The sequence below is a fragment of the Stenella coeruleoalba genome, assembly GCF_951394435.1.
Source record: "Stenella coeruleoalba genome assembly, chromosome: 15".
In the NCBI taxonomy this organism is placed as follows: Eukaryota; Metazoa; Chordata; class Mammalia; order Artiodactyla; family Delphinidae; genus Stenella; species Stenella coeruleoalba.
This window is the reverse complement of record NC_137161.1, coordinates 10631715-10654940: the sequence shown is the minus strand read 5'-3', so window position 1 is coordinate 10654940 and position 23226 is coordinate 10631715. Positions and strand designations below refer to the sequence as shown.

Genomic DNA, 23226 nt, shown 5'->3' with positions numbered 1-23226 from the left:
GAGGGGAAGTATTGTGGAGCAAATGTCTGGAATGGGAGTTGTGCATAGACTCATTTTTTTGTCCACCCATCCGTTCATCCTCCACCCACCCACCCACTCATCCACCCATCATCCATCTATCCATCCATCCATTCATCCACCCATTCACCCATCCATCTTCCATCGATCCACCCACTCACTCACTCCCCACCCACCTACCCACTAATCCACCCATTATCCATCCATGTATCCATCCACCCATCCATCCTTCCATCCATTCTTCACCATTAACAAAAATTTTTTTTGAATAGTTCATACATTCACGTGGAAAAATTCAAATAAAACAAAAGAATAAAAGGTAAGCCCAAGACGGTAGCAACTTGGTTTTCCTCCCTAGAGAGTAAGTTACCAGTTTCTTTTAGTTCCTTCTGGAAATATTTTGCGCACACACAAATGTATCTGTATGTACAAATGGCAGAAAACTATGCTCTTTACTGTGTGCCTTGGCCTTTTAGCATATCTTAAAGACATAGATGGCAACTGTGCCAGCCTGGGCAAGTTTGGGGTGTGCCACGAATGTTTCAAGAACCAGGGTGAGTGCAGTTTAATCGCAGACACACGCTTTGAAAAGGTCTGCCGAGTGGCTTCACAGAAATCAAACATCAGTAAGGTCTAATTTTTCACTTTCTGTCTGAGTAGGGACAGCTGGAGTTTCATTCATCTGCAATACTTGGTTTTAAATTGTTTTCTTTCCTGCTTCTCCAATCCCCCAAATAAATTAAGAGGGCATTTTCCATTGATGTTTCTGAGTAACCAGTTTTTCACAACAAAGCTGTTAATAACTTACCTGTTGTTATTCTAACAACGTTCACACCTATTGCTAAAAGAGGGCTCCCTTTATCCACACACGTAATTGGGTTTTCACGCCCAATTCTTCATTTTCCCCAACTTTTATTTCAAACCTTTTCAAGTCTATAGAAAAAGTAAAAGAATTGTACAATAACCAGCCTTATGCCCTTCATTTAGACTCACCAGTTGTTGGCATTTGACATTTTTGCCACATTTTTCATTTTTTCCCAAACTATTTGAAATTAGATTGCAGACATTATGATCCTTCATCTCTTAGGAGCCTGCATCTCCTAAGAACTAGGACATTCTCCTACAAAACCGCAATATCATGCTCAGACATTTAATAATTGCTATAATAATTTTATCTAATGTAAAATCCATATTCATATTTTCCCAATTACCTTCTTATTGTTCTCTGAAGCAATTTGTTTTTCTTCCTTGACCCAGTCAAGGATCACACACTGCATTCAGTTGTCAGGTCTCTTAGGGTTCTTTAATGTAGAATGTTCGCCACATCCCCTCCCCTAGCCTTTGTTCTTTCCACCCCCGTGACATTGGCATTTTAAAAGAATCAGCCAGCTGTCTTCTAGAGTGTCCAATAACTTGGATTTATCTGATTATTTCCTTATGATTTGATTTAGGATAAACCTTTTTGGCAAATGTCATACACAGGGAATGTTTTTCACTTCCCACTGGTTCCCACTGGGAGGCACATCAGTTACTATCCATTATTGGTAATGCTACATTTGAGCACTGTTCAAGGTTGTATCTACTAGTAAAGGTACTTCTTTCCTTTTATAATTAACAGTTGAGGCCATGTGACAATTCTGTTCCAAACAGCCTTTCCTCTATGGTTTTAGCATCTACTGATTATCCTTGCCTAAGTCAATAATCATGTTGGCAGTTACAATCTTCTAGTTTTGCTGTTCTTTGTACATTTATTATCTGGTATTCTTGTGTAAAGAAGCGCTCCATCCACCTGTCCATCCCACTCACCTTTAAGTTTCTTATTTTCAGTATCGTTGTGGAATTACAGAGTCTCTCCACTCCGCACAAGATTTGGCCAGTGGGAGTCCCTTCAAGGTGGCTTCTTTGACCTTGTGACATGCCTCCGTCAGTTCTGAGCACTTCCTTACTCTCTGACACAATAAGATGTTGCCCCAGAAATTGAATCAGTCATTTCTCCTTTTAGAAGGGGCATGGTATTTAGAAACCAGGATCTGGGTGCTAGGTGTGCTTTTTTTTTTTTTTTTTTTGTGGTACGCGGACCTCTCACTGTTGTGGCCTCTCCTGTTGCGGAGCACAGGCTCTGGACGCGCAGGCTCAGCGGCCATGGCTCACGGGCCCAGCCACTCCGCGGCATGTGGGGTCTTCCCGGACCGGGGCACGAACCCGTGTCCCCTGCATTGGCAGGCGGACTCTCAACCACTGCGCCACCAGGGAAGCCCTAGGTGTGCCTTTTTGATACTGGAGTGTTATTAAGTCTAGATCTTTTGAGTGGAGAGCTAGGATATGTATATATTTATATCATGAGTTCATAGTGATACCACCAATTTTTCCTCATCTCTCCTCATTTCATATTTATATCTTCATTCTCCCACAGTGGGAACCCTAATTTCCAAAAAATTTAATATAGGTACTCATTTAATCTATTAAACAACACACACAGATACTTTCAGAATTATTGTCCTGTTACCACAAATGTACTAAATGAAGTTCAGAATTTCTTTGCAGTTCTTTTTGTCCCACCTGCTAAGGCTATCCAGTTGGAATGTGTGTCTAAAAGTTACTTGAATCAATTATTTTCTCTGTGGATTACATTATTTATTTGATGTAAGTTAGAGTTATTTGTTTCTGCTTGTATTCAGTTTTAGGGTTTGCTTCTTTCTACCCCTTTTAATTTAATTTACATGGTTCCAAAGCAAAGCTATATGAAAAGTTATACTCAAAGTGATATCCCTCCCATCTCTACCTTTGACCCCATTCTCATCTATACACTATAGCAAATAATTTTCATTAATTTCTGGATTTTTCTTCCCATGCTTTGTTTTGCCAAAACCATCACACACACACACATACACATACACACACACACACATACACACTACTGTTTTGCACCTTGCTTTTTTCTCTTGACAGTGTATCCTGGAGATAACTCCATATCAGCTCACAGGCTGATTCTTTTTTTTCGTTCAATCACTCTCCCATGGATGGGCATTTAAATTTAGATTATTTTTCATATTTTACTATTACTAATAATGCTGCAATGAATAGTCTTTTGCATATTTTTTCATATTTATGGCGTTATATCTGCAGGATAAATTCCCAACAGGGGGCTTTGGTGGGTCAAAGAGTAAATGCACATGTTAGATGTTAGTTTGTTAGATATTGTCAAATTGCCCTTCCTAGTGATAGTACCTTTATGTACTCCTACCAGCAGTATATGAAGTGCCTATTTCCCCCTAGTCTCACCAGCAGAATTTGATGTTAAGCTTTTGAATTTACCAATTTGTTAGAGGAGAGATATCTCAGTGTAGTTTTAATTTGCATTTCTCTTATTTTGAATAAAGTTGAGCATCTTTCCTTATGTTTAAGTCTCATTTATATTTATTTTCTGTGGACTGTTCATGTCCTTTGCCTATTTTTCCAAAAGGCTTTAGGTCCTTTCCTCCCCCCTCTATTTTTTTTTTTTTTTTTTTTTTGCGGTACGCGGGCCTCTCACTGTTGTGGCCTCTCCCGTTGCGGAGCACAGGCTCCAGAAGTGCAGGCTCAGCGGCCACGGCTTACGGGCCCAGCTGCTCCGTGGCATGTGGGATCCCCCCGGACAGGTGCACGAACCCGTGTCCCTTGCATCGGCAGGCTGACCCTCAACCACTGTGCCACCAGGGAAGCCTGAGATTTCTCTTTCTTTTGCATGTCTTTATTCAACTAATTATGAAGACTTGATGTTTCCTTCTTCCCAATATTTCTTGAATCTGGTATTTCCTTTCCACAGACCCATGACTAACATCCTAGTCACTGTGCCCACACGGCTGTGAGATCCATTCTCCTGGATCCAGGTTTTTTGCTCCTAGGCTGCCTGAATGATCTTCTTAGACCTCTTAATATCGCTCTGAAAGTTTCAGATGTTCTATTCATTTTTGAAAAAAATGTTTTTTTTTCCGTATGTTCTTCAGATTGGATAATTTCTGTTGACCTGTATTCAAGGTGAACAACTCTTTCCTCTGTCATTTCCATTCTGCCATTATACTTGTCCATTGAGTTTTTTATTTCATATACTGTATTTTTTCAGTTCTAGAATTTCTGTTTGGTTTCTTTTTGCATTTTCTCTTCCTGATGAAGTTTCCTATCTTTTTATTTATTATGATCATATTTTCCTTTAAATCTTTGAGCAGTTATAGTAGCACTTGTGAATGGGCTACATTTTCCTATTTCTTTGCATGATGAGTAATTTTGTTTTATATCTTAGACATTGTGAGTATTATACCACAGAGACATAAGATTGTTTTACTTTTCCAAAGAGTGTTTGGTTTTTTGTAGGCAGTTAACTTGGTTGAACTAAAATTGTGAAATCTGTCTCTTGATTGGTGGCTAATACCTCAGTTTATTTATTTATTTTTTTAAACCATACCTAGGCTTCTTGGAGTCTTCCCCATGCTATTCAGGGATTAGACAGAGATTTGGGCAAAGTTTATTTACAGAATTCTGGGGCCTTTCCTCTCTGTAGCTCTCCCTTTTAGGATTCCCCACATTCCTCACTTTCCAGTGGCTGTAGTTGCTTTGAACTCTGCCTTCCAGTTATTCAGGCCAGAAGGATTGTGGTTTTTCTATCAGAGTTTTACCTTCCCACGTAGCACTGACTGTGGCCTGACCTTAGGCTAAAAAACATAAAAAGTCAGGAAACCTACTTCCTGCCATTTCTTTCTTCCAATGTCACCTCCTCTCTGAAATCTGCCTGCGTTGGCTGACTTTCCAGTGCCTTCATGTAGTTGTGTCCTCTGCCCCCTGAATTGTTGTTATTTGTGGGAGAGTAAGTCCAATAGGAGCTGACTCAGCAAGAAGCAGAACTCTGATTAATTTTTTGAAGACATTTTCATCTTTTCCCTCTTTGTCAGGAGCTGGCTCCTCTTTTACTTGTCATATGTTATAGGTCAGGATGCACATGGCTAACACTTCAAACTACTTGCAGTTCAAGTTGTCTGTTCCTCTATCCATGATGCCTTTACTGTGGGGATGAATCCACCCACAGAGTCTTTATTTAACCATGGAGAATGAAAATATCAATGCGCTATTTGAAAATAAAGATAATATTTAGAAGAATAACAAGCATGTCTAATTATTTCTAATGATTAGTATTTATACTTACTCAGTGGAGGATGTAATTAAGAGCATGTTCTAAAGGAATACAAACTCGTCAATACAATTTAGTATCATCTTATCATCTTGCATTCTTTATTACCCATGATTGCTAAAATTAATTCTGGTTTTTCTTATTTTGCTTAAAGAAGTACCCTTTTACCTACCTATACCCTAGCTTTAGGCTTGCTCACAGGTTTCCTAGCAACTGGGCTAATGAATGCAGTAAATTTTTTTTTTTGTATTCCAGTATACTATGCTATTTTTAAATACCAAAATACTGCCTTTAAAAAATGTAATACCGTTATTTTGGTATTTTAAGAAATCTGAAAGCTGAACCATTTACATCTTGAGATTTTAAGAGAGTTTTATGCTGCATTGAATGTTCTAATTGAACAAAAGATCACTTGTTTAGAAAACATCTTTCTCATCTCCCTTATCCTCAAGAGAAGGAAAAAAATATACGTATTTGACAAAGCAAAGCATGTGTTACAAAGATACTACTAATAAAAATTCTCCATGTAAGTGGGATGTGAACGTGATAGCTTCAAAACTGACACAGGGCACTCTGCAGCAACAGCTGAATCAAATGATTCTGTAACTGTATATGAAGAAATGAAAGAACTTGAAGGTGAGCTGGTAAAACAATTTCCTTAAAACAAAATTCCAGGCTCCTATCAATAAAAATTATACTCTCTGTGAAGAAATCAGTTATTCCAAAGGATCTCAAAGATATTTGAATATGAAAGTGTCAGAGGGAAATATTTGGATTAGCTAACTGTTCCCTCTCCATTCCTCTGAGTAGATGTTTTTAACACCTTGAAAATTTTTCACAAGAAGATGCTCGGGACTCAACTGTGACATCATTGATACACACTTTTATTTTTGCGGTACGTGGGCCTCTCACTGTTGTGGCCTCTCCCGTTGCGGAGCACAGGCTCCGGACGCGCAGGCTCAGCGGCCATGGCTCACGGGCCCAGCCGCTCCGCGGCATGTGGGATCTTCCCGGACCGGGGCACGAACCCGTGTCCCCTGCATCGGCAGGCGGACTCTCAACCACTGCGCCACCAGGGAAGCCCCTCACACTTTTACTTTTTAATGATTGCATTTAAAGAATCATAATATTTTATTTTAAATTTTCCCAGTTACTAAAAATTCCTTTTAATTTTTTCAATGTTGACTATGTTATTTTTGTTATATTTTATTAAATTGTATCTGCTAATAATTTGTATTAAAGTATAATATGTATTGCTTATATTTTCTGTGCTCATTGTAGTGCTTAACATTTTGTAATGTTTATACAGTTAATGTCTTCAAATTATAGTGGATGATTTGTTTCGATGGTTTAAAATAATTTTATTAATTCCAAACACTTTTTGATAAAATAGCCGTATTAAATACAAAATGCAGGTATAGTCATTTTCTGTTGGTACCTGTACTCATTTATCTGGCCACTAGTAGTATTATATCTGCTGTTAAATTCCTAATAGAATATATTTATCTGCACTCAATCCCAGGAAGGCAGGCTGGCAGAGGACAAAGTGCTCAGACCACTGTCATAAGAGGCCGTCTGGTGAATGAGAAAGAATGGATCCAGGTGTTAGACAGAATGCAACCTCACGTTTACATCCCAGATAAGGAGTTCACTCCTCTGAGGCTCAGTTTCCCTGTCTGTAAAGCGAGGATTGATTTTTGTCTACCTTGTGGGGTTATTGAGATTATTAAACGAGCATGTGTGCTAACATGGCTGTCTCCTCAGAGACGCTGACCTTGTTTGGGTCTTCTCCTCTCCCTCCTTCCCTGCAAGAGACTTTTTCTCTGCTAGAAGTTACCTGGCAACAGACAAGGAGTCTGGCGCCATTGCTAGAGTTGGGGTGTCACAAGTTTGATGACACGCGGCTCCACTGGGGTCTTTGACAGCCCAGAGTGAGCTCACTACAGTGGGGTCAGGGGAGGTGAGAGTGACAGAGGAAAATGTAGTAAGGAATCTAGAGTCAGAAAGCAGCTACCCAGATTCACATTTAATGTTAATTTTCTCCTTTGAATGAATCTCAACTGGAAGCGTAAATTGAAACGGTGGGAACTGCAATGTGGGAGCCTCTTCATTTGTTTTTGGAAGTGCTGTGAGGCTACCCGGAAGGAACCAATGGGGCTGTGAGCAGGTATTTGTTTTGAAGGGCATTTCTGCGGAGTGGTAGGGAGGGGTGGAGAAGGGGGCATTTCGGCTGTTCCTTTGGAACTGAGTTGGACCTTGCAAGTGGCTTCGGGAAACCTCCAGTTGACTGTTTTCCAGTGATACATAACACACTGTACCATCTCTTTCCTTGCTAAATAATTCAGAGGTCAGCAAGCTCAGCGCCAAGAAGGCGAGTATGTGGGTGTCATTGTTTGCAGTGATTCCAAGTTTATCCGATTTTTGCAAACCTTGGTCTGTTTATCTGATTCCATGACATAAATCTAATTGGTTTGAAATTTTCAGCTGACAAACCCTGTCTTGTTCAGATGCCACCCAGGCTGTGATGAGCTCTCTCTACAACGTGCCATGCATCACTTCACCAAGTCCGTTTTTAAAATACTGGTGACATTGTTTATTTCATTAAAGCTTTGTGCCTGGGCTGGTTAAACAGACTCATCCACAGAATGGAGACGTGGATTACGAAGCTTTAACCCCCCTCCCCCATGTCAAGTACATTTGTTCCACTCTGTTGTGAACAGGAACTCTCTCCCCTAACCACGAGCACAATACTGGGCACATTGTAGGGCTGGTGAATCTATTTTTAGTCAAGATGCCTGAAAGGCTGATCATATCCAAGTGTTATGGATGATTTTTATGGACATTCTGTCCATTCGTTCAAATCAGGACTCAATTCAATCGATATATATTACCCAGCCTTAGGATGGCTACTGTCCCTGCCCCCCAGCAGTGGTCCACTGGTCAAGTGATGTTGGTCCACCCTTTTGAATGGACCAGTTGTCTCCTAGGACTTGGACTGAGCATCCCTCACTCTCCAGCGAGGCACTGTCCTTGGCACTAGGATCCCAGAAGCTGGAACCGGAAGGGATCTAGACGGTCTGCTAAGTTGGTGGTTCATGATCTCTTTTGGGGTACAGGTCCCTTTGAGAACTTGATGAAAATCCGCTTCCCAGAAAAATGCACATGTGCCTGTATTTACCTTTCATTCCAAAATACATACTGAGCCCCTGCAATGCCCCCCCCACACCCTGTTCCAAATGCTGAGATGCAGCAGAGAAGAAAGTGATAAAAAGCCCTGAACTTACCTTCTAGGTTTAGGCGTGGGAAGACAAAAGTAGTAATTAATAAACAAATATATTGTATCCTAGAGTGTGATAAACGCCAAGGAGCAACGTATAGCCTGTGAGAATGGCAGACACGTCGCTGGAGGAGGGCGGAGACGGTACCACGTTCTGCTGGCTCCATGGACTGACTTACCCAGAGCCCGACTGATAGATACTGACTGGAAGCCGGGCCACTGTCTACAGGTCAGGACGGCGGATTAAAACCTGGCCAGAGGGGGGTGGAACGGATATGTCACAGTGACCGTTGGACTCTCTGCGCCTAAAGACTTCCTGGCGAGGCAGGGCAGGCCTGGGGAGAGGTAGGCAGCGGCTTAGGAGTGTCGAGTCCACCCTGGCATCTGTATGCTGCAGGGTCTATACCTGCTCTCTGTCTTTCTCCTCCTCTTTCTCTGGCTAATGCTGATTCATTCTTTACCTCCTAGTTTAAACAGCACATCCTTGGGGTGGGGTGGGGGGTTGCTGTTCCCCAGACTAGGCTGAGACCGTCCTCCCAGGCCCGCTCAGCACCCTGCACTTTTCTGTCATCACCATGTACCTCGGCAACTTTCTGGCACTCCCGTGTTTTCTGCTTGACTCCAGCAGCTGGACCGTGGCTTCGTGGCCCAGGGGCTGGTCTTGTTCTCTGACCTCAGGGTCTTGCTCGGTGCCTGGAACACGGCAGGGCCTCAGTACATCTCGAGAGAAGGAAAGAGTGACTATTCACAAAGCATGACAGAAATGCAGGGAAGGTGGCTGACTCTGGGGAGGCGCCGGGGAGCGCCAGGCGGGGAGTTGATGTCAGTTACTACCGAAGGATGAGGAAGCATGTTCCAGATGGAGAACGAGGGTGGGCCTTTCAGGGAGAGAGAAGAGCAGGTGCGAACACACGAAGGTGTGGAACTGCACAGTATGCTTGCAGAGTGATTTGTGTAGCAAGTCTGGGGAAGGACGTCAGGGGACGGGGCAGGGGGTGGGGTCAATGAATCCAAAGTGGTTGGCAGAGATCAGAGTCCAGAGGACCTTGTGAGCTGTGTTTGGTTGTGGGCTTTACCCTGGGTCACTGGAAGCTACTGGATGTTTGTGAGCCCATGGATGAGATGGTGAAATTTGTGTTGTAGAAAGATGACTGGGGGTGGTGGACTGGGGGAGGCTGGACTGGAAGGGTACTAATGCTCACTGTGATACATCTGGAAGCTAATTCCTGTCCTTTCCCCCAACTCCTGGGACAGGAAGCTGGATGATGGGCACCCACCATTATACCAGCCCTCTCTCCATCATGAGGGGCGTCATGAGGAAGGGGAGCCAGGGTCGTCATGGATCAGTGAAAGGGCTTCCCCAATCCCCCGGCTGCCATCTAAGTGGCTGGAAGGGGACTTATTTGGGGAAATCTCCCCTACTCCCAGCAGATGTGGGGGCTGACGAAGGCTCCGCTCCCCTGTCTGGCTTCCAAGACAGCTTGAGCCAGGTCAGGAGAAGTCTGCGTGGATCCAGGAAGGGCAATCAGTGGGGCTGATTAAGCATTCAGAATAGGTTGGGCCTCCTCGGGGAATCAACTGCTAGTTTCGGTACCTATGGAATCCATAGGAAGCAGCTGCCTGGCCACTCGTGCCTGGAGATCAGGCTTTCAAATAGAGCCAAACTTGAAGGTGGACAAAGGCTTGGACCCACCGTTTCTTGAGGGTCTGTTATGTGCCAGGTTCCATTTCGTCCTCATGCACCCCTCCCCGGGACGTATTACAACTCCAATTTTCCAAAGAAGAACCGAGGCATGGAGAGGTTAAGGACCTTGCCTGAGGTCACACCGCAGGTTCCTAGTGCAACAGGCAGAGCCTGTACTGGTTCTCCTGAACCAGCTGCAAACTCTTCTGATTTTGTCCCGATGTGTTATCATCGCTCAGCCTGGTCCCTCTGCGAGTGAAACAGCCAGTGCTTATTAAACACCCTCACAGTTCCAGGCACTCTGCATTATGTTACTTTGAATCCTTGCAACAATTCATTTGAGGTGAAGGTATTTATCCCCATTTCACAAAGAGCTGAGGCTCCAGGAGCTTTGTCGAGGTCACACAGCTGGTAAGCAGTGAAAGCAGGTCTGAACCCAGGTGGCCTGACTGATCTCAGGGTGGGCGAGAGGGAGTGAGAAGGGTGTGGCAGCTTGAAGCAGGCCCCCAGTCCTCGTCTTCGTTGAAGAAAGAATTCAGCAAAGAGACAGAGCTTACGAAGCAGATGAAGTGTTTATTAGAAGCAAAGAACACACGGGCGAACTTAGGGAGTGAGTTACGCCCAATGAGGGTGGCTGAGATCGTTTATATGTGGGCAGTCTTCCGGGTTGTCTCTGGCCAATCATCTTGCTTGTGCCCATATTTGGCCTGACTCAGGATCCTTCCTGGTGAGTGCACGGCATTCCTCAGTCAAGATGGATTCTGGGAGGTTGGCAGGACACGTTATGGGTTGGCAATTCGGCCTTCCTTTGGCCCCTCCCTAGGCTGAGGACCTTCTCTGCACATGGGTCTGCTGGAAAGTCCCCTTGACCACAAGAATGAGAAAAATGTGGTCGCTTTGTCTTCCACCCAATCGGGGCTCTGCTCCTGCTGGTCTCTTATCTCAAGGTGTCAGCAGGAGACTGGTTGCAGCTGTTCAGCCTGGGGCTCATCTATCTCCAACCTCAGGACCTCAGCGTGGGAGCCTGTCTCACTTCCTCTTTCTCCCTCTATTGCTCTCTCTGCAGACAGCACTTCTTCCCATCTAAGTCCTTCCCCAGCCCTCTCTTCCTCCCCGTTCCTCCCAAGCAGAATCTCCACCCTGGCACTTCTGCTCAGACCTGTCTGTTAAGGAGCATAGAAAGTGAGCGTGCGTGTGTTAAAGTGAGTTAGCAGGTTGTTCAAGCAGAAGTCTCTAGACAGCAGTGTGAGATGCCTTGACAGAGTCAATTACCGAAGCCCCAGGGAAGGGCTGTTTAGCATCTTGAAAGAATTAACCAACCAGTGCATAACATTGCAAATGAACCGCCTCTTAATTATATCCGTGTTTCCATTACACACCCCGTTGGGCTCCAGCCCCAGGCATCCGTGGCCCCAGGTTTATTAAATCCCCTTGGCCACAGCCAACTTCTCAGGGAGGACAGCGACACTGCACATGTGGGAACAGCTACTCTGCTTGCACTATCAACTTAAATGTCAAGTCTTTGCTTGTGGACATGTCTGCCAGAAATACAGGAAAAGAGCAAAGTTGTTTCAACAGGCTCCAGCCTTTCTGTGCTCCCGGGGAGCTGTCTTCTGCCGGATTCAATTCAGTTCCGTAACAGTAGCTACCTTTGCTGGCATATCTCCTGTGTGCCAGGCACTTTCTGTAACTCTCACCTGCACCGTAGGTGTTGTTATCTCCCATTTTACAGGCAGGGAAACTGAGGCTTGAAGGTCATGGGGACTTGCCCAAGGTCATGTATTTGGTCAATTGCAACCAGGGTCTACCTGGTATCTGAGTCTGTGCGTCAGATCATGCCACCCACTGCCCCTGAGTCAACCCAACGTGTGTTTCAAATAACTCAGTTCTTGTCTGTGGTGTCCATACCTCTTACCTCGTAGTTAGAGTTTGTCTCAAACCCTATTTTATGCCAGTGGCAGTTTGGTGCTTGGCCCCAGGTTTCTGAGAAGTTTCTAGAGGCGTTCATTTCTGTTGTGTTGGGTTGGGTTCTGGCCTTTCTGGCCAACTCTCTCAGCTGCCCCTTATTACACATGGTGCCGATTCGGGGTTGACTCAGAAGGAACAGTCAGTCTTTCTGCCCACTTCCCACAGAATAACCCCACTCCCACCAGGCATTTTTACATGAATTGCAAAATTCGGGGTTGACTTGAAGAGAAAGGTGCATTTGTTTTTCTGGGTTTTTTGGGTTTTGTTTTCGTTTTTTGGCCTGCCGTGCAGCATATGGGAGCTTAGCTCCCGGATGAGGGATTGAACTTGGGCCCCTGGCAGTGGAAGCTCAGGGTCCTAACCACTGGACCGCCAGGGAATTCCCTAAGAGAAAGGTGCTTTTGTTATCCCCATTTTACAGATGAGGAAATTGAGGCTTAGGTTAATTTGCCCCAATTTTTTCTGCAGGTAAGTGTAGACCCAGGGCTTGAACCTGGGGCTGCCTGGCTCCAGCATTCCGATTCTTAACCTCTAGACTGGGAAAGTATCGTCACACACTTGATTCCTCTGTGTATGTTCCAAGTCCTCACTGAACGCTGACTTCACTTTCCAAAGGTGGGGTCTTGTAGTGGTCTTTGGTGTCTTATATGGTGCAATGCATCCAGAAGGCATTTAATAAGTGCTGGACGGATGAATGACTAAACAAAATACGGTTGTTTGAGGCATAAGTTGTCTACTCAGATCTGCCTTGGAGAGAAAATGCTACCTAAAAGAGGATAGTTTGTGGCTCTTTTCTAGAAACCAGCCATTTGCACACCTCTCCCTGGGAGGCAGTGGATTGCAAAGCTGAGCCATCCTTTGGTCTGGTTTCATCAACATTTCCTTGTCTTTTAATTTGTGCTAAGAGGGCATGAAAAGAAATAAACAGAGCGATGTGGCGGGGGGAACTTCTTCTTGGCTCCCGTGGTGGGGTAGGCATATAAGACGGACTGAGTGCTCTGCCTTCCTCCCAAAGTCCACGCTGTTTTTACTCCAAAGTTGTTTTCCCACATGTTTTATCGTGCTCTCTGGAAAATCAATTTTTTCTTCTCAAGACCACAGAAGAATCTCTGTGTTTCAAAACACATTTGTGCCCTTAAAACTAACATATTCAGTCTTACTGCCTCTGGTTTCTGTAAGCAGGCCCATTCCATGCTATTTTTAGGGTCATTTCCAGAAAAATAATTTCCTTTTCACTGTGGACTCTGTCAAGCTGAGTGGAGTTATTTTCTTTGTGAAGTTGGATGAGTAAATCCAGTCCGAAAAGATGGGGATTTAAAACATTTCCTGCAGAGATGGGGCTCGTCGCTGTGTTTATCTTATGGATTAAAATAAAAAGAAGCTCCCAGAAGGTCAGCGTGTCCATTGTGCTTTGTTACCATCTATCAGGTCTATTTTCTTAAGTAGTCAGAGCTGTTTGCATGAATAATAATAATAGCTCCAGCAATAATTGCTTTTGGGTGCTAAAAATAGCCTCTTTCTTGGGGTTGGAGTTGGATGGACCTGGATTCAAATCTGGACAAGTTACTTAACCTCTCCGGCTTCAGCTTCCTGCTCTAAAAAGCAGGAAGACTAATAGTACCTACAGCATCAGGTTCTGTTAAGGGTAAAGCAAGATAAGGCATGCGTATCAGGATGGATGGATGTCTCCATTAGGGGCAGAAGGCACAGGACCCATGATTCTTTTAGGGATCCACAAAATGTTTCCATTTTACTTTTTTTAAATCATAAGAAAAACATGAATATGGTAATAATAGATACATAATAATGAATCCAGTCCAGATTATACTTACCTTTCTACTTGCATAGTCATACAATATAATTTTAAACATTTTTATGGAGGAAGGAGCCCATGAAGGCAGGTGCTGAGGATCCATGAGTCATAATGCAGCCCTGATGTGTATCCATTTGGATTAGATTACCCAGTGACAGTATCTTCAAAAAATGGAAGTATATTTTTCTTTCGTGTAAAAGAAGCCCAGAAGTCAGCAGTCTGAGGCTGGTTTGGCAACTCCTTGGTCTTCAAGGCCCTGGACTTCTGTTTTTCTGTAGTACCTCCTTCAAGTTTGCCTCGTGGTGCAAAATGGCTGCTGGAGCTTTAGCCATCATGTCTGCATTCCAGGGATCATGAACAGAGATGGGGCAAAAGACAAAAGGGGCCTACTTCTCAGCTGGGGCAGCTCCCTTTAAGGAACATTCTAAGAATTTTTTGCACAACACTGAACTTGTGATCACAAGGCGACAGCTTAGCTACGAGGCAGTGGGGGGAGGCTGGGAAATGTCAAGGTTTGGTTGGATGTATTGCTTTTCCAAACAAAAAGCTTATACCAAAGAAGCGAAGAATAGGGCCACGGTACACAACTCAGAAGTGAGGAGGCAGTAGCTCTCTCTATGGGCAACACCTCGACCAAGAGGGAGACAGGAGAGAACTGGGCAGACAGATTCCTCCTGCCAGGTACCCCACCTGTGGTGTGGTGCTTGAGCCAGGTCTGAAAGAGGAAGGGCATCCCTGCAGAGGTAGGGCTCCAATCACGTGAGAGGGTCAGGAAGGAAAGGATGAAGGGAATCCATCAGGTACATGAGCTCCGTATCCCATACAGCAGGTTCGCTCACTCCATAGGTCTCTGCTTACGTGACCCCTCCCCAGAGAAGCCACCCCTGACCACCGGCTCTCAGTCTCAGGCCTCCTTTCCCTCTCCTCTCCTCCTTACTACCTCGGGCTATTTTTTCTTTATGGCGCATGTCATCACCTGTAGGTTTGCTTCTTTATTGTTTAGCTGCTCTGCTAGAATGTAGGCTGTCTGGGAGGCATGGATCTTACCTGTCCTGCTCATCACGGCATCCTGCTTCTGGCATCTCCAGCATGTCGTGCCTGGCGTGTGATGGGCGCTCATGCCTATGGAATGACTGGCCTGATGTATGAATATTGAACAGCGCGGGGGGGACCGGACTGACTTGGACTCTGGTACCCAGGCTCTCACACTCTCTTCTACACTCTTCAGCTCTCTTGTTTCATTCATTGTCATCCAACAAAGGCTTGCTGAGAGCCTCCTCTGTGCTAAGTGCTGTTCTGGGCATGGGAACCCTGCAAGAAACAAAGGAGAAGGAAATCCTTACTCTTGTGGAGTTTGTTTTGTTTTGTTTTTTGGCCACACCGCGCGGCTTGTGGGATCTTAGTTCCCCGACCAGGGATCGAACCCGGGCCCTTGGCAGTGAAAGCGCAGAGTCCTAACCACTGGACTGCCAGGGAATTCCCAAGTTTATCTTCTAAAGGGAGTGGGGGACAAATAAATATGTCAGCAGATGATACGTGGTGTGGAGAAAACCAAAGAAGAGAGGGGACTAGCTTCTGGGAGTGGGGTGTGGTCATTTTATAGGGAGTGGCCGAAGGAAGGCTTCACTAAAAAGTGGTAACAGTGGAGCAAAAATCCGAAGGAGCTGGGGAGCCAGCCATGTGGACATCTAATAGAAAAATGTTCTAGGCAGAGGGAACAGTAAGTGCAAAGGGCCTGGGGCAGGAGTGTGCCTTGTGTGTCTGATGAACAGAGATGAGCCAGTGTGGCTGGTAGAGAGAGTGGGAGCCAGGTGGAGGGTGCCAGGGTCAGGGAAGATCACTTAGGTCCTGTAGGTCACTGTTGGAACTTTGGTTTGTTTTCTGAAGGCTTTGAGAAGCCATTGGAGAGTTTGGGGCAGAGGAGTGGCATGATTTGACTTTTGTTTTAAAAGGATTCCTCTGGCCGTGTGTTGAGGATTGACTGTACAGAGTGGGAGTGGAAGCAGGGAGATGAATGAAGAGGCTACTGCCTTATGAAGGTTAATTTTATGTGTCAACTTGACTGGGCAAAGGGATGCCCAGAGAGCTGATAAAACATTATTTCCGAGTGTGTCTGTGAGGGTGTCTCTGGATGAGATCAGCATTTGAATTGTAGACAGAAAGATCACCAATATCAACGTAGGCGGGCATGATACAAGCCTTTGAGGGCCCGAATAGAACAAAAAGGTAGAAGAAGGTCAAATTTGCCCTCTCTGCTTGATCGGGGACATCCATCTTCTCCTGCCCTTGGACATCGATGCTCCTGGATTTTGGCCCTTTGGACTTTGGACTTGGACCAGGACTTACTCCCTACTTCTCGGGCTTCAGGTTCGAATTGGAACTACACCACCAGCTCTTCTGATGGCAGGGCTCAGCTTCTATAATCATGTGAGCCAATCTCTCATAGTAGATCTCTTTCATTATATATCTACGTATATATGTATCTCCCCTGCTTCTCTGGAGAACCCTGACTCATGCATGCCTCCTCTAGGGGAAAGATGACCAGGGTTTGGACCAGGGTAGAGGCAGAGGGGGACATGAGAAACTGCAGTTTAGTTTGACAGGACGGAATTTTCCCTTCTTTCGCTGAACACTTTCTTAGTCATGCCACGGATTCCCCCCACCCCCCCGCCCCACCTCCCCCGACAATCAAGTTCCCACGGGAGAGGCTCTGTTCCATTAGAGGTGTATCTTTGTTAATGTCACACGTGGGCAAGGCTCAATCCCCGCAATTCTCTGCGGGTGCAGATGTAGGAGTTTCAGTGGGCAGGCTCCAAGGTGAGCCTGCCGACAAGGTGTTAAAAATATGTGAACTTTCTTTACAGGAGCTTGGGCTGTCTGTTTGCCCCCAGTGCTCTCTGCTGCCTTTCACGCCCTGTCAGTTTCACTAATTTCCATTATCCGGTTTCTGAAGAAGACACAGAAGGTTCATGTGAAGTAGTGTTGCTAACTCTACTCTGTACCAGCTGGGATCCCTATTATACAAATAGGGATCTTGTTAACCCCATTTTACAGACGGGGGTAAATAAATTGATTCAGAGCAATGAAATGACTCACCCAAGGCCATGTGGTTCTTACTTGCTGATTACAACTCTTGGCTTCAAAGCTCTCTCCACTCCCGTCTACTGGGTTTGTAGTTGCTGAGAGTTGAGAGAGAATTCTCCCTACGCCAGACAGATGTCATACCCTGCTTGTCAGTAGATGATCCCAGAAACCGAGTAAGAGACAAGGGACTGTGTTTGTATTCTCTTCCAGCTCTCCAGTAAAGAAAGGAAAACATTCACCTGTGTGCTCATCATTTGCACCGTGAGACCCGGGCAGCACGCGGCGTGGTCCTACTGCTTACAGCAGAGCGTTCACAGAATGTGTGCACTTAAGTTTCCCCAAATGAAGGGCTTCTCTCCAAAAGACTATCTGTAGCACGTGTGTGGTTGTCAGCACTTATTGTTACATTTTTACACCCAAAGCCCTGTACCTTCTTACTCCATGCTCCTGCCTAGCCTTGGTCCTTGAAAACAATCCTTAGAAGGTGGTTTTTAGTAAAATTTGTCATATTCAGAATTAAATTTCAGTGACTTGATGAAACCCTTGCTGGGGAGTGGGAATGCAACAGAGTTGGAATTATATTCTCAAGTGTTCCTGGAGCCTGCCCCAAGTACCAAGGCATTCAGAAATGAAAAGGCATTTGCCCTCTGTGGGTTTCCAGGAAAAAAAGACACTGGGCAGTCATTTACCTTTTTCTGCAGTTTCCTAATTTTCTCAATCTGTTCCCATAGCAACCCTAATAGGGAGTGGGTTGCTAGAAAAACATTCGTTTCTATAGAAACAATTTGTTTTATAAGAGAAAAAGTTTACTTGGTAGCGCATGAAATCTAACATTAGGATTTTGGTTTTGTCGGTGGATTTTTTTTTTTTTTTGTCAGCCTGGAGAATATTTCCCGAGCCACCTACAGACGTATGTTGCATCTTCAAGCTCACATTTTCATCTCATAGTGTGTTCTTATATGGATTCTGGATGGAGGGTGCTGAATCTTAGTCCCTAGGGATCTTTGCTAAGAATATAAAATGAAATTTAAAAAAATTAGAGCACTTGCATTCTTATATACAAGGGGAAAGACTAAATGATCTCTTGAGACTTTTTTGTGGTTGTTGTAGCAATTTGCTGTTTCTCTTGACTTTCTTGTGAAAACCCTGAGGGGTTTTTACTAGAATCAGATAGGTGGTTTTGTTGCAGGTGACAGAAATCTAACTCAAAATTGGTTAAGAAAAACAAAGGGGGCGTTTCTATTAGTTTTCATATTTTAGAAGTCTGGAGGTTTCAGGTAAGGCTGGATCCAGGGCTCACTAATGCCTAGTTGCTTTCCCTCACTCAGCTCTACCTTCCACTGTGTTGACTTCATTATCAGGCAGGCTCTTCTCATGAGGCCCCAGCAACTCCAGCCATATCCTCTGCAGCTTCCAGCTAAGCGTCTCCAGTGGAAAGGGAGCACTGTTTTTCCAATAGTTCCTGGAAAGGTCCTGGGAATGACTCTAACTGGATGACATGCCCACCCCTGAACCAATCACTGGGGACCTGGGGAATTAAATGAGCTGATTGGCCAGGTCTGGGTCAGGTGCTTACCTGTGGGGTCAGAGGTGAGGTCAGCACCTCCCAGCCCCCACGGACTCAGAGAGAGGGAAGAAATCTGTAGAGAAAAATCAGGAGGCAGAGCTAGATAAAAGGGGGGTTGGGTGTGATCCAGGCCCCAGTCAGTCACTCCAGTGGGTGATTCCAAATTGCTGGAGTAGACCCATTTCACTACATGCTGAAATTAGAGGGCTGGACCTTAAATGCCCACTTCTTCCCAGCCTGGGCAGAAAGAAAGAGAGAGAGAGAGACAGTTAGATTTTCCCTTTCCCAATCATCTCATTTTTCTAATTGACCTGCTACCAGCTCCACCTCGAGAACATCTTTCAAGATTTTTTTTTTTTCTCCTTCTGGAGGGAGTTGAAAAAAATCAGAATACATTTGCATGTTACCTAAAACATTCTAAACCCGTGTCTTATCTTTGTCACTGCACAGCCTTTTCTTTTCAGTGTTGGTAGCTGTAAAATTACCGTCACCTTCAGCCTCACCGATTCCTTCTTGAAAAGGTTATTGTGGACAGGGGTCCAAAAATCATTTGGAAACACAGCCTAGGTCTGTTTTTCAATTGTCTTTTTAACCCAAAGTTCAGCGATTTCTAGAAAATCATATGTCAGCAGAAGCAGCACATAAACAATCTCATGTAGTCTTTTGGTGGGGGGGAAATGTTCCCTGAGATGACTGAAGGTGGGAATTATTTCAGGGAGGGTGTTGGTGTAATTACTGTTGGCCAGTAATTTAAATTAACTGGATTTCCAGGGTTTATTAAGAGCTTAAAATAGGATTGTTAAAATTCAGAGAGCGTTTTAGTTTGAATTTAATTTCTGCTCTGGGGTTTCTCTCATTTTCAAAATGCTTTGTTTTCATTGTCATTAGTTTGCAGAGATATTTAAAAGTTTAAAATATCCTTAGGATTTTTTTTCCCTTGTTAATAAATTGGGTTAATTATTTCCATGGAGATTACTTCCAACAAGACCCTTGTATTTTAGCAAGGAGCTCTCCTGTTGGGATCAGATGGGAATCATTTGAAACCTTTAATCTCAAGATAAGACTAAGCATTTCTTATGAATGAATCCCTGGGTCTCAGCGGGACATCTGAAAGGCCCTTCAGGATAGAAAGCCTTGTGCTTCAGAAGAGAAAACCTTTCAAGTAAGGCTCACAAGTGAGGGACTTTGGCAAGCCTGGTCGTAGGAAGTGTGCTCGCGTATGTGTGTGTGTGGGCATGTATGCAAATGCATGCATGCATTGGAGGTGAGAAGCATTTGTGTTCTGCTAGGTGAAGCTGTCCTTTGTAATACTGAGAATGAAGGCTGACGTTCAGCTTGGAACTCACTCCAGAGGCCTTGACATCAGGGGAGATACAGAGTCACCCGGAGAAGCAGGGACCAGTGCTGTAAAGCAGGGACCAGTGCATCACGAACCTGGATGCACAGCCACATCGCCTGGGCATCTTGTTCAAATCCATGCTCTGAAACAGTAGGTCTGGGGTGGGTCCTGGGATTCTGGATTTGTAACAGACTCCCGGTGATCCCTGGGCAGATGGTCCACGGACCTCACTTTGAGTAGGGAGATTGTAGATTGCTTCTTCATTTTGCCTTGATTGGGAAAGGGTCTGAAAATCAAATTTTGGATTCTCCCAGACCTTAGCAGTGCTGGCTTTGGTGTATCTTGGGACTTTACGTCACACCAGAAAAAGAACTCCCATTTGAAGGGTAAGGCCCAAACACCGTCTAAATCAGAACTGCGAGATGATGTCTTAATCCTGGTGAAAGAATCTGGCTGCAAATGGAGAGAGAGGGAGAGAGGGGACAGCTCAGCAGTGATTCAGACAAAACTCATCTTTCAAAGCAGGAATGGAAATGAAGCCCGTTGTTCCTTCAGAATTTCTTTAAGAATCTTTCTCAGCTAAGGGGACTGTATTCCCCGAGGGGGTGGAGATGTTCCGTAATGTCTTTGTTCATTTAGCTGAAGGCAGATTTCTCTGTTCTCCTTACTGGGGATGATCTTGTACCTGACTCTTTAGATAAGAGGAAGCCACAGTGAAGCATTTCATCAGAATTCTTGATGAGGTGGCAGATTCGGAGGGGAGAAGGCAGCGGGCACCTCTGAGATTCTGGGTGGGACAACAAGGTCGGGGCAAAGAGTGTAGATGCAGGGAGGCCTTTAATTGGGGCCACTGGTGAAATTAATCAATTGCACAGCCCTGACTTAGAGCTTCAGCTTGAGCCTATAAATCTCGAAGGACAGGAGGGACGATTCCATTCATTCACTCATGAAACATTTACTGTCTTTCTCTTATGCAAAGCACAGGCTCGTCAAACTTAGCTTGCAAGTTGCACTTGCTCCTCCAAGATCCACACCCACCTAAATGCCACCTCCCCCTTGTCTCCACGTGGAAACCGTGAAAAACTTTGGCTCACTCCTCTGGGGAGCTGTGGGGCCTGTGGAATCATAGTCTGTGGAGTGAGGGAGAGGGTCCCCTTCCCAAAGTCCGTGAGGGCAGCACCTGCCCAATGCCATGAGATGCCTGGTAGCTGTGAACAGAGCCTACCTGCCATCTACTCCTGGGGCTGCTACCTTTCAAGATAGAAGGGCCTGGTTAGAATTCAGGAGGTCTGTGGTCCACTGAGGCCCTTGGGTTCATCACCTATGGATCCTGTTTTCATTATTATCAATGCAAATAGTTCTTTTTTCACAACTGTGAGTTTTTTTTTTCTTTTTTTGATGGATTTAAAAGCACCGTAAACCCTAAAGTGCCATGAAAACGTAAAGATTTCTTACTATTTTGTATAGGAAGGAGTGCCCAATGTACCCTCCTAGTTTGGTAGTTAAAGATGTGCTGGGACACTGGCTGTGGATGGGGGTGAGGTGAGGTGGGCGAGGGGAGGGGGGAGAGAGAAAGTCCAGATTTGTAACAATTGCAGATTTCCTTGGTGTAAATACTCATATCATGGCTGATTTCTACTGTGGTTGCCACCAATGATTTAATAACCTGTTTGTAAAATTCTTGAATAGGTAATCATCAGAATTCCTGGATATTTAACAACTTGCCTTCTCAAGCTGGTAAGAGCTAGCTCCAGCTCACCTGGTCCATCTCAGGTAACAGCCTGGACTGGAACCAGATCTGCCTCTTACTCTCTCTGTGATTTTGCATAAATGACTAAATTATGTCTATTTCCTCATATGTAAAATGGGGATATAATAGTACCTGCCTCGTAGGGTTGAAATAAAGATTAAATGAGATAATGCATATGAGGCCTTTGCCGTATAGTAAGTGCTCAATAAACGGCAGTTACTATTATCTGTGCTGTGTATCTTGGTCAACTGATGGTGCCAGGGTCTGAGTGGACACACTCTCACTGCAAGGTTACCAGTCCTGTCATCTGAAAGTTGTGGGCTCATCTCTTTTACTGCCTAGGCCCATTTTAAGACTCCAGCCTCCTACCAATCATTCATTCATCTTCTCTCGCAGAGCTCGAAGCACTCCCCTTGGGTCAGGCTTTTTACAAACAGCATCCCACTTAGTCCCCACAGCAGCCCTATGAAGGAAGGATACTCTCAATATTCCCATTGTACAGATGGGACAGTTGAGACTCAGGGAGGCTGAATAAGTCTTACAGCTAAGAGTAAGGAGAGGTGAGATTTCAATCTAGATTCCTTGGGTCTACACCCCACTCCTACTTTTTTATTTTATTTTATTTATTTATTTTTTTTTGCGGTACGCGGGCCTCTCACTGTTGTGGCCTCTCCCGTTGCAGAGCACAGGCTCCGGACGTGCAGGCTCAGCGGCCATGGCTCATGGGCCCAGCCGCTCCGCGGCATGTGGGATCTTCCCAGACCAGGACACGAACCTGTGTCCCCTGCATCAGCAGGCGGACTCTCAACCACTGCGCCACCAGGGAAGCCCACTCCTACTTTTTTAAAAGGAAAAACCTTTTATTTAGAATAATTTCCTGATTGTCTCTATTCTTAATTTAATTTCCATGCATAAGAGTCACCTTTTAAAGTATGCAACTGGATTTTTAACATATTCACAGGGTTGTGCAACCATCACGATGATCCAATTTTAGAGCGTTTCCATACCCCTAAAAAGAAAACCCAGACGCCCCCTCTTCTCTCCAGAGAAACTTAAGAGACACTGGACATGACTCTGGGCTTCCACAGAAACCACCCTCCATTCAGCCAGCTGGGCCCATGGGTATGTGTGTGTGTGGGGGGGGTGAATGGGGGAAGGAGTCAAGCAGAAGCGTTTTGCTCACATCCCAGGTCCCAGAAAGCTTCACCTGATTATACTGAGCTCTTTAGTCTCCCCTCCCTCCCAATGTGAAGAGGGAATTTTTAATTATTTCCAGGGCTACAGGCCATTCTCATTTTATTGCCTTGTCATCCCTCCAATCCCCCCGAACTTTCTTGGTTTGGGGAGAAGGCAGGCATGTGGAGAGCGCTAGTCTCTCCTTGCCTTTGTTCAAGCTTTTGCTCTCTTCCCTTATTCCCTCTGCCTCCTTTCAGCTGCTCATTCCAGTCTTCCACTATCATCTGATTTTAGGCACCAGGATGAAGGAAGTGATTGGGACCCCCTAGTGTGTCAATCAAAAATAGAAATTAATGAGTGGTTTTTCCAGACAAACCTGGAGGCAGCTG

The 23226-nt window shown here is 44.9% G+C and overlaps 1 long non-coding RNA gene across 2 annotated transcripts in view; it reads left to right on the top strand.

Annotated features, from left to right (window-relative positions):
* LOC307198549 overlaps window positions 1-21648 on the top strand; it is a 59896-nt gene extending 38248 nt beyond the window's left edge. For both annotated transcript variants that reach the window (XR_013831641.1, XR_013831642.1), the window contains exons 3-4: window positions 8527-8685; window positions 21601-21648. This is a non-coding gene — a long non-coding RNA (uncharacterized lncRNA). The remainder of the gene's footprint in view (window positions 1-8526; window positions 8686-21600) is intronic.
* The last annotated feature ends 1578 nt before the right edge of the window (window positions 21649-23226 follow it).